The following is a 10,709-nucleotide window of genomic DNA, read 5'->3' as shown; positions in this document are numbered from 1 at the left end:
GAACAAAGGGCGGGGTCCCCCTCTTAAATATTCATCACTGGGAAACAATAAAGACAGTGTGAGTCATGCTGACTTTTTCAAACTCTATTTCCTGCAATTATAGAGCAAGGAAAGAGACGGCTGAGCTGCAAGTGCTGGTGTCTGGAATGTGACATTGTGGTTCTGGCTACACAAAACCAAATGACTGTGGGGGTGAAGGACAAAGAGTGAGACAAGCCGAGACCATGGTGTATTGGTTGGGATGTGGATAACACCTTTATTAATTTAGTTAGAATGTGAATGAACTTACTAATGATGATTTGTCAGGAGGCCTCACTCCCTGTCTGTCAAATTCACTGCACTCCCCAATATTTTAAAACTAAGTTTAAAGTACACTCATATATTTGATTTAAGAAACAGAAGGTTCAAATATAATTTTCTCTTATCATAATAGAGAAATAGGTAGCTGTAAGAAAAATGGAAAAGGGAAAACAGTTTTAGCATGTTTTGTGGTAAATATGAGCAAAACATATAGGCTCAATGATTATATAGCAAAATTTATGCAGTAAAACTTCAATCTTGCCAGTAATGACAGTGGACAAAAGTGGTACATTCTATACATTATCTAAGCAGTGGGTTAATTAGATTAGATCTTTATTTGAGGTTGTAGTGCATTTTAAACAGAAGTTCCAAATTTACATGCACTGTTGTTGGATGTTCCACCTGAGGTCAAGTGGTTTAATATGACTGACTTATGTTCTGCATCTTTCAGAGTGTCGCTGTTTTCATGTGTTTAATAAATTTAGCAGGATTGCATGACGAAACTGGCAGGTAAGATCTCATGTACTGTTCTCCAGTACATTGAGGAAATGATGTACTGGACTATGAGACGTGTTACCAGGACTTCATGACTCTTTGATTGTTTGCTTCATGACTTTTTAACAATGTTAGCTGAATAGGGACAAAGTTTCACTGCATAAATTACTGTACTGTAAGGAACAGGTGAAATATATGGACAGCTGGTCAGAGGAGGGACAAGTGGTGTCCTCTTACAGTTAAAGACAGTAAAGTAGCTGGGGCTCCTGGTACTCTTTCTTTTATTATTATTATTATTTTTATTATATTACACATATTGCTGGCTTGGGAAGACAGCAGGAGGTTAGTATAAGCGGCCATGACCCATGTCTGCAGCCACAGTATAGGCGGCTGGCCCAGAATGCAAGCCCATAGATGCAGTCGTCCGCACAGTTACAGCATGCTTTCAGTTGAAATGGTGTGTCTATACCACATAGAGAGATGTTTTGGTAAGACATGCTTGCTTTTATTGAAAGGGGGGGTGAGGGGGGAATCCTCAGACTTCTGTTTCTTCTTTAAATCATTCATTAAATCACTGAAATATTCCATGCAGCCTGCAGTGTCACTTATCAGTCCTTTTTGTATTTTTGCATTACAGATAGAACAAGATTTCAGACACCTTTTTGATGAGGTCACTGCCAACAAAGTCTTGGAGAAGTGGCCCACCAATATCAAAGCAAAAGTTTTAAAGGAAAGCCATGGACTGGTACCCACCACAGTGCTCTTGGAATTAATGTGCAATGCTGAGTCAGCTGCTGAAGTTGAGAATGGTACAACTGTGTCTGTTTTTAATCAATCACCATTGTTGGTTATATAGGTAATTGTGCCAGTTTACGGTAATGTATTTATGGCATAATGTTAATCTGATGTTTGTTGATCTGTAGGCTGGGACAGTGACATGCCTGCTATCTTGCTGCTGCTTCATCTGCTACCACCATCTGTGCAAGAACGAAAGAGACCAGGAAAGATATCTGTATCTCAAGCTGTCGACAACCTCATCAAATTTATAAAGGTATATTAAAAAGGCCCATTGTGTGTGAAACTATCTTACCATTTGTTTGTGCTCAATACAACCGGTCTAGGCAGATGGCCGCCCACCAAGAGCATGGTTCTGCCGAAGGTTTCTTCCATTAAAGCGAGTTGTACCTTCCCAATATTGCCGAGAGCTTGCTAATGGTGGATTTTTGTTTGTGTTTTCCTTGTGTTTCAAATGTTCATTGTGAGCAGCTTGCGGATCCGGTGGCACGCGGGCACTGTTTCAAGGTTCTGTACTGTATTAGTTGCATTTGCCTTCTGTGAAACATTTTATGGTTCCTGCTTTAGGAAGGTGCTCCAGTATCTAAGCGAACCTTTTAGGATTTAAGCTACTTAGAGTTAAAGTTGAGAACTGAAACAGCAGGTTACACTCACAGCAAAGAAAGCTCAAGAGATCTGTACTTGTATGGCTTTATATTGTGAAGATCAGGTTGAGTGTTGTTACACCATGGGAGTGAAAACAGTGTGGTAAGGTGGGGACATTTTGGCCAGTCCTCACTTTCCTACACACCTTTGGCTTGAGGCTGTTTCAGGGTTAAACCTAGGATTTTGGGGTTAGGGTCAGGCAGTAAGTTGTTGCTAGGGAACGCATGATGTCATTGGCTTCAGTGTCCTTTGATGTGTGCACGAATGTCATGTCATCATAACAGGGGTAGATAGGTGAAGACAGCCAGAGAATACTCAGGACTGAAACAGTAGAACACATAGCTTGGACTGGAGAGGACGAGTTGATCGTTTAGGAAAAAGCAATGACTCTGAAAGTGCTGCAGGATTTTTGTAGAAGGAAGAGAGGAGCATCTGCAGAGGAAAAAACTGGAAGATTCAAGTCACTTGTAAAGTCTCCAGTAAGTCAAGTATTAGTTCATACTAATGTTCAGTTGAGTAGTTAATTTCTTGGGACTTTGTTTAGCTGATATGTTTGTTTCACATGTTGATTTTAGCTCAAATAGTTTTAGATTTCACTGACTAGAAGCTAAATCAAATTCAGGTGCCAAAATTAACACTGATAAGATAATGGATTAGGGCTGCATTAAGGGAAAAATGAGAGGAGGAAGTGTTTTTTAATTTGGTTGAGATCATTTTGAAAGTTGGACTTGATTCACAACATGCAAATGAGAAAAACTCTTCCTCCCCTCATTTTTGTTGCGTAAAACTACAGAAAGCAAAAGCAGTCAAATATTTTTTAGTAAAAACATCCCTGCAAAATGATCTTAAAGGAGAAAGTTGCTGTTGAGAGCTAGTTCAGATGTAGCAACACCTGACCTTGTTTTATAACATTTCAAATGAGTTTTACAACAGCATGTGTCTTGTACATGATAGAAAAACTTTAGTTGGTTAAATGCATTTCGTGATGTGGCCATACAAAATGGCTTCAAGGATGTGTCACGGCCTTGTGGGCCCCTTGCGGTTCTGGCGGCACCTTGAGGGGGAGCACATGAGGGCATAGACAGCCTTTAGCTGTCAGCCCCATTGTGTGTGAAACTATCTTACCATTTGTTTGTGCTCAATACAACCGGTCTAGGCAGATGGCCGCCCACCAAGAGCATGGTTCTGCCGAAGGTTTCTTCCATTAAAGGGAGTTGTACCTTCCCAATATTGCCGAGAGCTTGCTAATGGTGGATTTTTGTTTGTGTTTTCCTTGTGTTTCAAATGTTCATTGTGAGCAGCTTGCGGATCCGGTGGCACGCGGGCACTGTTTCAAGGTTCTGTACTGTATTAGTTGCATTTGCCTTCTGTGAAACATTTTATGGTTCCTGCTTTAGGAAGGTGCTCCAGTATCTAAGCGAACCTTTTAGGATTTAAGCTACTTAGAGTTAAAGTTGAGAACTGAAACAGCAGGTTACACTCACAGCAAAGAAAGCTCAAGAGATCTGTACTTGTATGGCTTTATATTGTGAAGATCAGGTTGAGTGTTGTTACACCATGGGAGTGAAAACAGTGTGGTAAGGTGGGGACATTTTGGCCAGTCCTCACTTTCCTACACACCTTTGGCTTGAGGCTGTTTCAGGGTTAAACCTAGGATTTTGGGGTTAGGGTCAGGCAGTAAGTTGTTGCTAGGGAACGCATGATGTCATTGGCTTCAGTGTCCTTTGATGTGTGCACGAATGTCATGTCATCATAACAGGGGTAGATAGGTGAAGACAGCCAGAGAATACTCAGGACTGAAACAGTAGAACACATAGCTTGGACTGGAGAGGACGAGTTGATCGTTTAGGAAAAAGCAATGACTCTGAAAGTGCTGCAGGATTTTTGTAGAAGGAAGAGAGGAGCATCTGCAGAGGAAAAAACTGGAAGATTCAAGTCACTTGTAAAGTCTCCAGTAAGTCAAGTATTAGTTCATACTAATGTTCAGTTGAGTAGTTAATTTCTTGGGACTTTGTTTAGCTGATATGTTTGTTTCACATGTTGATTTTAGCTCAAATAGTTTTAGATTTCACTGACTAGAAGCTAAATCAAATTCAGGTGCCAAAATTAACACTGATAAGATAATGGATTAGGGCTGCATTAAGGGAAAAATGAGAGGAGGAAGTGTTTTTTAATTTGGTTGAGATCATTTTGAAAGTTGGACTTGATTCACAACATGCAAATGAGAAAAACTCTTCCTCCCCTCATTTTTGTTGCGTAAAACTACAGAAAGCAAAAGCAGTCAAATATTTTTTAGTAAAAACATCCCTGCAAAATGATCTTAAAGGAGAAAGTTGCTGTTGAGAGCTAGTTCAGATGTAGCAACACCTGACCTTGTTTTATAACATTTCAAATGAGTTTTACAACAGCATGTGTCTTGTACATGATAGAAAAACTTTAGTTGGTTAAATGCATTTCGTGATGTGGCCATACAAAATGGCTTCAAGGATGTGTCACGGCCTTGTGGGCCCCTTGCGGTTCTGGCGGCACCTTGAGGGGGAGCACATGAGGGCATAGACAGCCTTTAGCTGTCAGCCCCATTGTGTGTGAAACTATCTTACCATTTGTTTGTGCTCAATACAACCGGTCTAGGCAGATGGCCGCCCACCAAGAGCATGGTTCTGCCGAAGGTTTCTTCCATTAAAGGGAGTTGTACCTTCCCAATATTGCCGAGAGCTTGCTAATGGTGGATTTTTGTTTGTGTTTTCCTTGTGTTTCAAATGTTCATTGTGAGCAGCTTGCGGATCCGGTGGCACGCGGGCACTGTTTCAAGGTTCTGTACTGTATTAGTTGCATTTGCCTTCTGTGAAACATTTTATGGTTCCTGCTTTAGGAAGGTGCTCCAGTATCTAAGCGAACCTTTTAGGATTTAAGCTACTTAGAGTTAAAGTTGAGAACTGAAACAGCAGGTTACACTCACAGCAAAGAAAGCTCAAGAGATCTGTACTTGTATGGCTTTATATTGTGAAGATCAGGTTGAGTGTTGTTACACCATGGGAGTGAAAACAGTGTGGTAAGGTGGGGACATTTTGGCCAGTCCTCACTTTCCTACACACCTTTGGCTTGAGGCTGTTTCAGGGTTAAACCTAGGATTTTGGGGTTAGGGTCAGGCAGTAAGTTGTTGCTAGGGAACGCATGATGTCATTGGCTTCAGTGTCCTTTGATGTGTGCACGAATGTCATGTCATCATAACAGGGGTAGATAGGTGAAGACAGCCAGAGAATACTCAGGACTGAAACAGTAGAACACATAGCTTGGACTGGAGAGGACGAGTTGATCGTTTAGGAAAAAGCAATGACTCTGAAAGTGCTGCAGGATTTTTGTAGAAGGAAGAGAGGAGCATCTGCAGAGGAAAAAACTGGAAGATTCAAGTCACTTGTAAAGTCTCCAGTAAGTCAAGTATTAGTTCATACTAATGTTCAGTTGAGTAGTTAATTTCTTGGGACTTTGTTTAGCTGATATGTTTGTTTCACATGTTGATTTTAGCTCAAATAGTTTTAGATTTCACTGACTAGAAGCTAAATCAAATTCAGGTGCCAAAATTAACACTGATAAGATAATGGATTAGGGCTGCATTAAGGGAAAAATGAGAGGAGGAAGTGTTTTTTAATTTGGTTGAGATCATTTTGAAAGTTGGACTTGATTCACAACATGCAAATGAGAAAAACTCTTCCTCCCCTCATTTTTGTTGCGTAAAACTACAGAAAGCAAAAGCAGTCAAATATTTTTTAGTAAAAACATCCCTGCAAAATGATCTTAAAGGAGAAAGTTGCTGTTGAGAGCTAGTTCAGATGTAGCAACACCTGACCTTGTTTTATAACATTTCAAATGAGTTTTACAACAGCATGTGTCTTGTACATGATAGAAAAACTTTAGTTGGTTAAATGCATTTCGTGATGTGGCCATACAAAATGGCTTCAAGGATGTGTCACGGCCTTGTGGGCCCCTTGCGGTTCTGGCGGCACCTTGAGGGGGAGCACATGAGGGCATAGACAGCCTTTAGCTGTCAGCCCCATTGTGTGTGAAACTATCTTACCATTTGTTTGTGCTCAATACAACCGGTCTAGGCAGATGGCCGCCCACCAAGAGCATGGTTCTGCCGAAGGTTTCTTCCATTAAAGGGAGTTGTACCTTCCCAATATTGCCGAGAGCTTGCTAATGGTGGATTTTTGTTTGTGTTTTCCTTGTGTTTCAAATGTTCATTGTGAGCAGCTTGCGGATCCGGTGGCACGCGGGCACTGTTTCAAGGTTCTGTACTGTATTAGTTGCATTTGCCTTCTGTGAAACATTTTATGGTTCCTGCTTTAGGAAGGTGCTCCAGTATCTAAGCGAACCTTTTAGGATTTAAGCTACTTAGAGTTAAAGTTGAGAACTGAAACAGCAGGTTACACTCACAGCAAAGAAAGCTCAAGAGATCTGTACTTGTATGGCTTTATATTGTGAAGATCAGGTTGAGTGTTGTTACACCATGGGAGTGAAAACAGTGTGGTAAGGTGGGGACATTTTGGCCAGTCCTCACTTTCCTACACACCTTTGGCTTGAGGCTGTTTCAGGGTTAAACCTAGGATTTTGGGGTTAGGGTCAGGCAGTAAGTTGTTGCTAGGGAACGCATGATGTCATTGGCTTCAGTGTCCTTTGATGTGTGCACGAATGTCATGTCATCATAACAGGGGTAGATAGGTGAAGACAGCCAGAGAATACTCAGGACTGAAACAGTAGAACACATAGCTTGGACTGGAGAGGACGAGTTGATCGTTTAGGAAAAAGCAATGACTCTGAAAGTGCTGCAGGATTTTTGTAGAAGGAAGAGAGGAGCATCTGCAGAGGAAAAAACTGGAAGATTCAAGTCACTTGTAAAGTCTCCAGTAAGTCAAGTATTAGTTCATACTAATGTTCAGTTGAGTAGTTAATTTCTTGGGACTTTGTTTAGCTGATATGTTTGTTTCACATGTTGATTTTAGCTCAAATAGTTTTAGATTTCACTGACTAGAAGCTAAATCAAATTCAGGTGCCAAAATTAACACTGATAAGATAATGGATTAGGGCTGCATTAAGGGAAAAATGAGAGGAGGAAGTGTTTTTTAATTTGGTTGAGATCATTTTGAAAGTTGGACTTGATTCACAACATGCAAATGAGAAAAACTCTTCCTCCCCTCATTTTTGTTGCGTAAAACTACAGAAAGCAAAAGCAGTCAAATATTTTTTAGTAAAAACATCCCTGCAAAATGATCTTAAAGGAGAAAGTTGCTGTTGAGAGCTAGTTCAGATGTAGCAACACCTGACCTTGTTTTATAACATTTCAAATGAGTTTTACAACAGCATGTGTCTTGTACATGATAGAAAAACTTTAGTTGGTTAAATGCATTTCGTGATGTGGCCATACAAAATGGCTTCAAGGATGTGTCACGGCCTTGTGGGCCCCTTGCGGTTCTGGCGGCACCTTGAGGGGGAGCACATGAGGGCATAGACAGCCTTTAGCTGTCAGCCCCATTGTGTGTGAAACTATCTTACCATTTGTTTGTGCTCAATACAACCGGTCTAGGCAGATGGCCGCCCACCAAGAGCATGGTTCTGCCGAAGGTTTCTTCCATTAAAGGGAGTTGTACCTTCCCAATATTGCCGAGAGCTTGCTAATGGTGGATTTTTGTTTGTGTTTTCCTTGTGTTTCAAATGTTCATTGTGAGCAGCTTGCGGATCCGGTGGCACGCGGGCACTGTTTCAAGGTTCTGTACTGTATTAGTTGCATTTGCCTTCTGTGAAACATTTTATGGTTCCTGCTTTAGGAAGGTGCTCCAGTATCTAAGCGAACCTTTTAGGATTTAAGCTACTTAGAGTTAAAGTTGAGAACTGAAACAGCAGGTTACACTCACAGCAAAGAAAGCTCAAGAGATCTGTACTTGTATGGCTTTATATTGTGAAGATCAGGTTGAGTGTTGTTACACCATGGGAGTGAAAACAGTGTGGTAAGGTGGGGACATTTTGGCCAGTCCTCACTTTCCTACACACCTTTGGCTTGAGGCTGTTTCAGGGTTAAACCTAGGATTTTGGGGTTAGGGTCAGGCAGTAAGTTGTTGCTAGGGAACGCATGATGTCATTGGCTTCAGTGTCCTTTGATGTGTGCACGAATGTCATGTCATCATAACAGGGGTAGATAGGTGAAGACAGCCAGAGAATACTCAGGACTGAAACAGTAGAACACATAGCTTGGACTGGAGAGGACGAGTTGATCGTTTAGGAAAAAGCAATGACTCTGAAAGTGCTGCAGGATTTTTGTAGAAGGAAGAGAGGAGCATCTGCAGAGGAAAAAACTGGAAGATTCAAGTCACTTGTAAAGTCTCCAGTAAGTCAAGTATTAGTTCATACTAATGTTCAGTTGAGTAGTTAATTTCTTGGGACTTTGTTTAGCTGATATGTTTGTTTCACATGTTGATTTTAGCTCAAATAGTTTTAGATTTCACTGACTAGAAGCTAAATCAAATTCAGGTGCCAAAATTAACACTGATAAGATAATGGATTAGGGCTGCATTAAGGGAAAAATGAGAGGAGGAAGTGTTTTTTAATTTGGTTGAGATCATTTTGAAAGTTGGACTTGATTCACAACATGCAAATGAGAAAAACTCTTCCTCCCCTCATTTTTGTTGCGTAAAACTACAGAAAGCAAAAGCAGTCAAATATTTTTTAGTAAAAACATCCCTGCAAAATGATCTTAAAGGAGAAAGTTGCTGTTGAGAGCTAGTTCAGATGTAGCAACACCTGACCTTGTTTTATAACATTTCAAATGAGTTTTACAACAGCATGTGTCTTGTACATGATAGAAAAACTTTAGTTGGTTAAATGCATTTCGTGATGTGGCCATACAAAATGGCTTCAAGGATGTGTCACGGCCTTGTGGGCCCCTTGCGGTTCTGGCGGCACCTTGAGGGGGTAGGAAAGCTGCCTCCATCCTCAAAGACCCCACCCACCCCCAGCACGGACTGTTCATGTCCCTACCCTCTGGCCAGAGGTTCAGAAGTGTGAAATGTAGGACCACTAGACTGAAAAACTCTTTCTTTCCCTCTGCCATTAGACTCCTACCTCTGCCATTAGACTCCTAAACAGCTGAGGAGTTTATTACCAGGAAATACGTGATGTACTGTTTACATTCTCATTTGCACATGGATAATTGCACAATGACTGTTGACTGCTGCACATGCTGCTCACACGCAGCATACATTTATTATATTCTTTTATTATATTGCTGCATTTGTTGCTGCTTAAAGTGCCTTAGAGTTTGTGTTACTTATTTATCTACTTTATATTTCATTTGTATTTTGTGGCATTCATGTGGACGGCAAAGTAAGAATTTCATTGTACAGGGAAACACGTTTCCTAACTGTGCATATGACAAATAAACACTGACTTCTCTGGGGACTGCAGTCTGTTCAGGTTTCAACACCGGAGTCGCTGAACAACACACACTGAGGGTTCACACGTGCACAGAACAGGCACCAGGTCCTATGGAAGTGCATTCACATTAACAGTGCTGAGCTCACTGACATCAGTAGTGTCGGTCAACACACCACTAAAGTGAAAGGACTGTGGAGAGTGTAATGTGTGGCAGGCGTAGTAAATGTCACTCTGACTACGTTATAAAGAGAAAAGTTAGTGTTTTTCACTAGAAGTCTTTTTGTAAAAAATGTTTATAACAAGTTAAAGTGATGTATTGTCAGAGTAAAAAATGTTTCTCAGAATAAACTGGTATCCTGTTACAATAGGAAAAACTAGGTCATAGTGCGGCGACAGATCTACCTGGCTACATTTGGTAAAAACGAGAAAACTCTCCAACAAGAACCCAAGTGAAGACCTCTTATTGCTACCACAGGAAAGAGAGGAGGTCAAATAAAGTGAGAGATGTGACAATTTCTAGAGGTGGAAAGCTGTAATAAGCAGCTGTGACCTAGATCTCTGTGTGGGTGGGTGGGTGGGTTTGTCCTTATATACTTGTGCGAACCAACCCCTGACGGAACACCTTTCTTGTGTGGACCTTTTGGGTGGTCCTAAAGAATGATCTGTCTAAGTTTCAGAAGATGTCCACATACAAAGAGTAAAGTCAGAAAAATGTGTGCCAGCTTGTGCTCTAAAAGTATCATGCTCTGATTAAATGCTGCTTAAGCTGAATTCATGCAATACTGCCTGTGTCTTTAAAAGGGCGCAGACAGGGCAGCTTAGAAGTGGGTGGAAATCAAGCAATATTTATAACACCTGGAGCTTGAGGCTCAACTTCAACTACAGTAATGTTGCACACTGCAGAGACTGTGGTAGCACCACAATCGGTGTGCTGAGAGATACAACGAGGAGAGAACTGTTAAAGCTGAATTAGATGATGAAAAAAAAGTGCAAATTGTACTAGTAAGATTTATGAAACTAGTTAGTTGTTTTGGTTTGAAACTAAATTC

The 10,709-nt window shown here is 40.9% G+C and overlaps 1 long non-coding RNA gene across 1 annotated transcript; it reads left to right on the top strand.

The window, feature by feature from the left end:
* The first annotated feature begins 509 nt into the window (after nt 1-509).
* On the top strand, nt 510-4,523 carry LOC109968611 (uncharacterized). The gene is made up of 2 exons (XR_002276132.1): nt 510-1,604; nt 1,719-4,523. It is a non-coding gene; the product is annotated as an uncharacterized LOC109968611 (long non-coding RNA).
* The last annotated feature ends 6,186 nt before the right edge of the window (nt 4,524-10,709 follow it).

This window comes from Monopterus albus, unplaced genomic scaffold (genome assembly GCF_001952655.1).
Source record: "Monopterus albus unplaced genomic scaffold, M_albus_1.0 scaffold155.1, whole genome shotgun sequence".
Taxonomy (NCBI): domain Eukaryota; kingdom Metazoa; phylum Chordata; class Actinopteri; order Synbranchiformes; family Synbranchidae; genus Monopterus; species Monopterus albus.
Note: the sequence above shows the minus strand (reverse complement) of the source record. Positions and strands in the feature narration are given on the sequence as shown.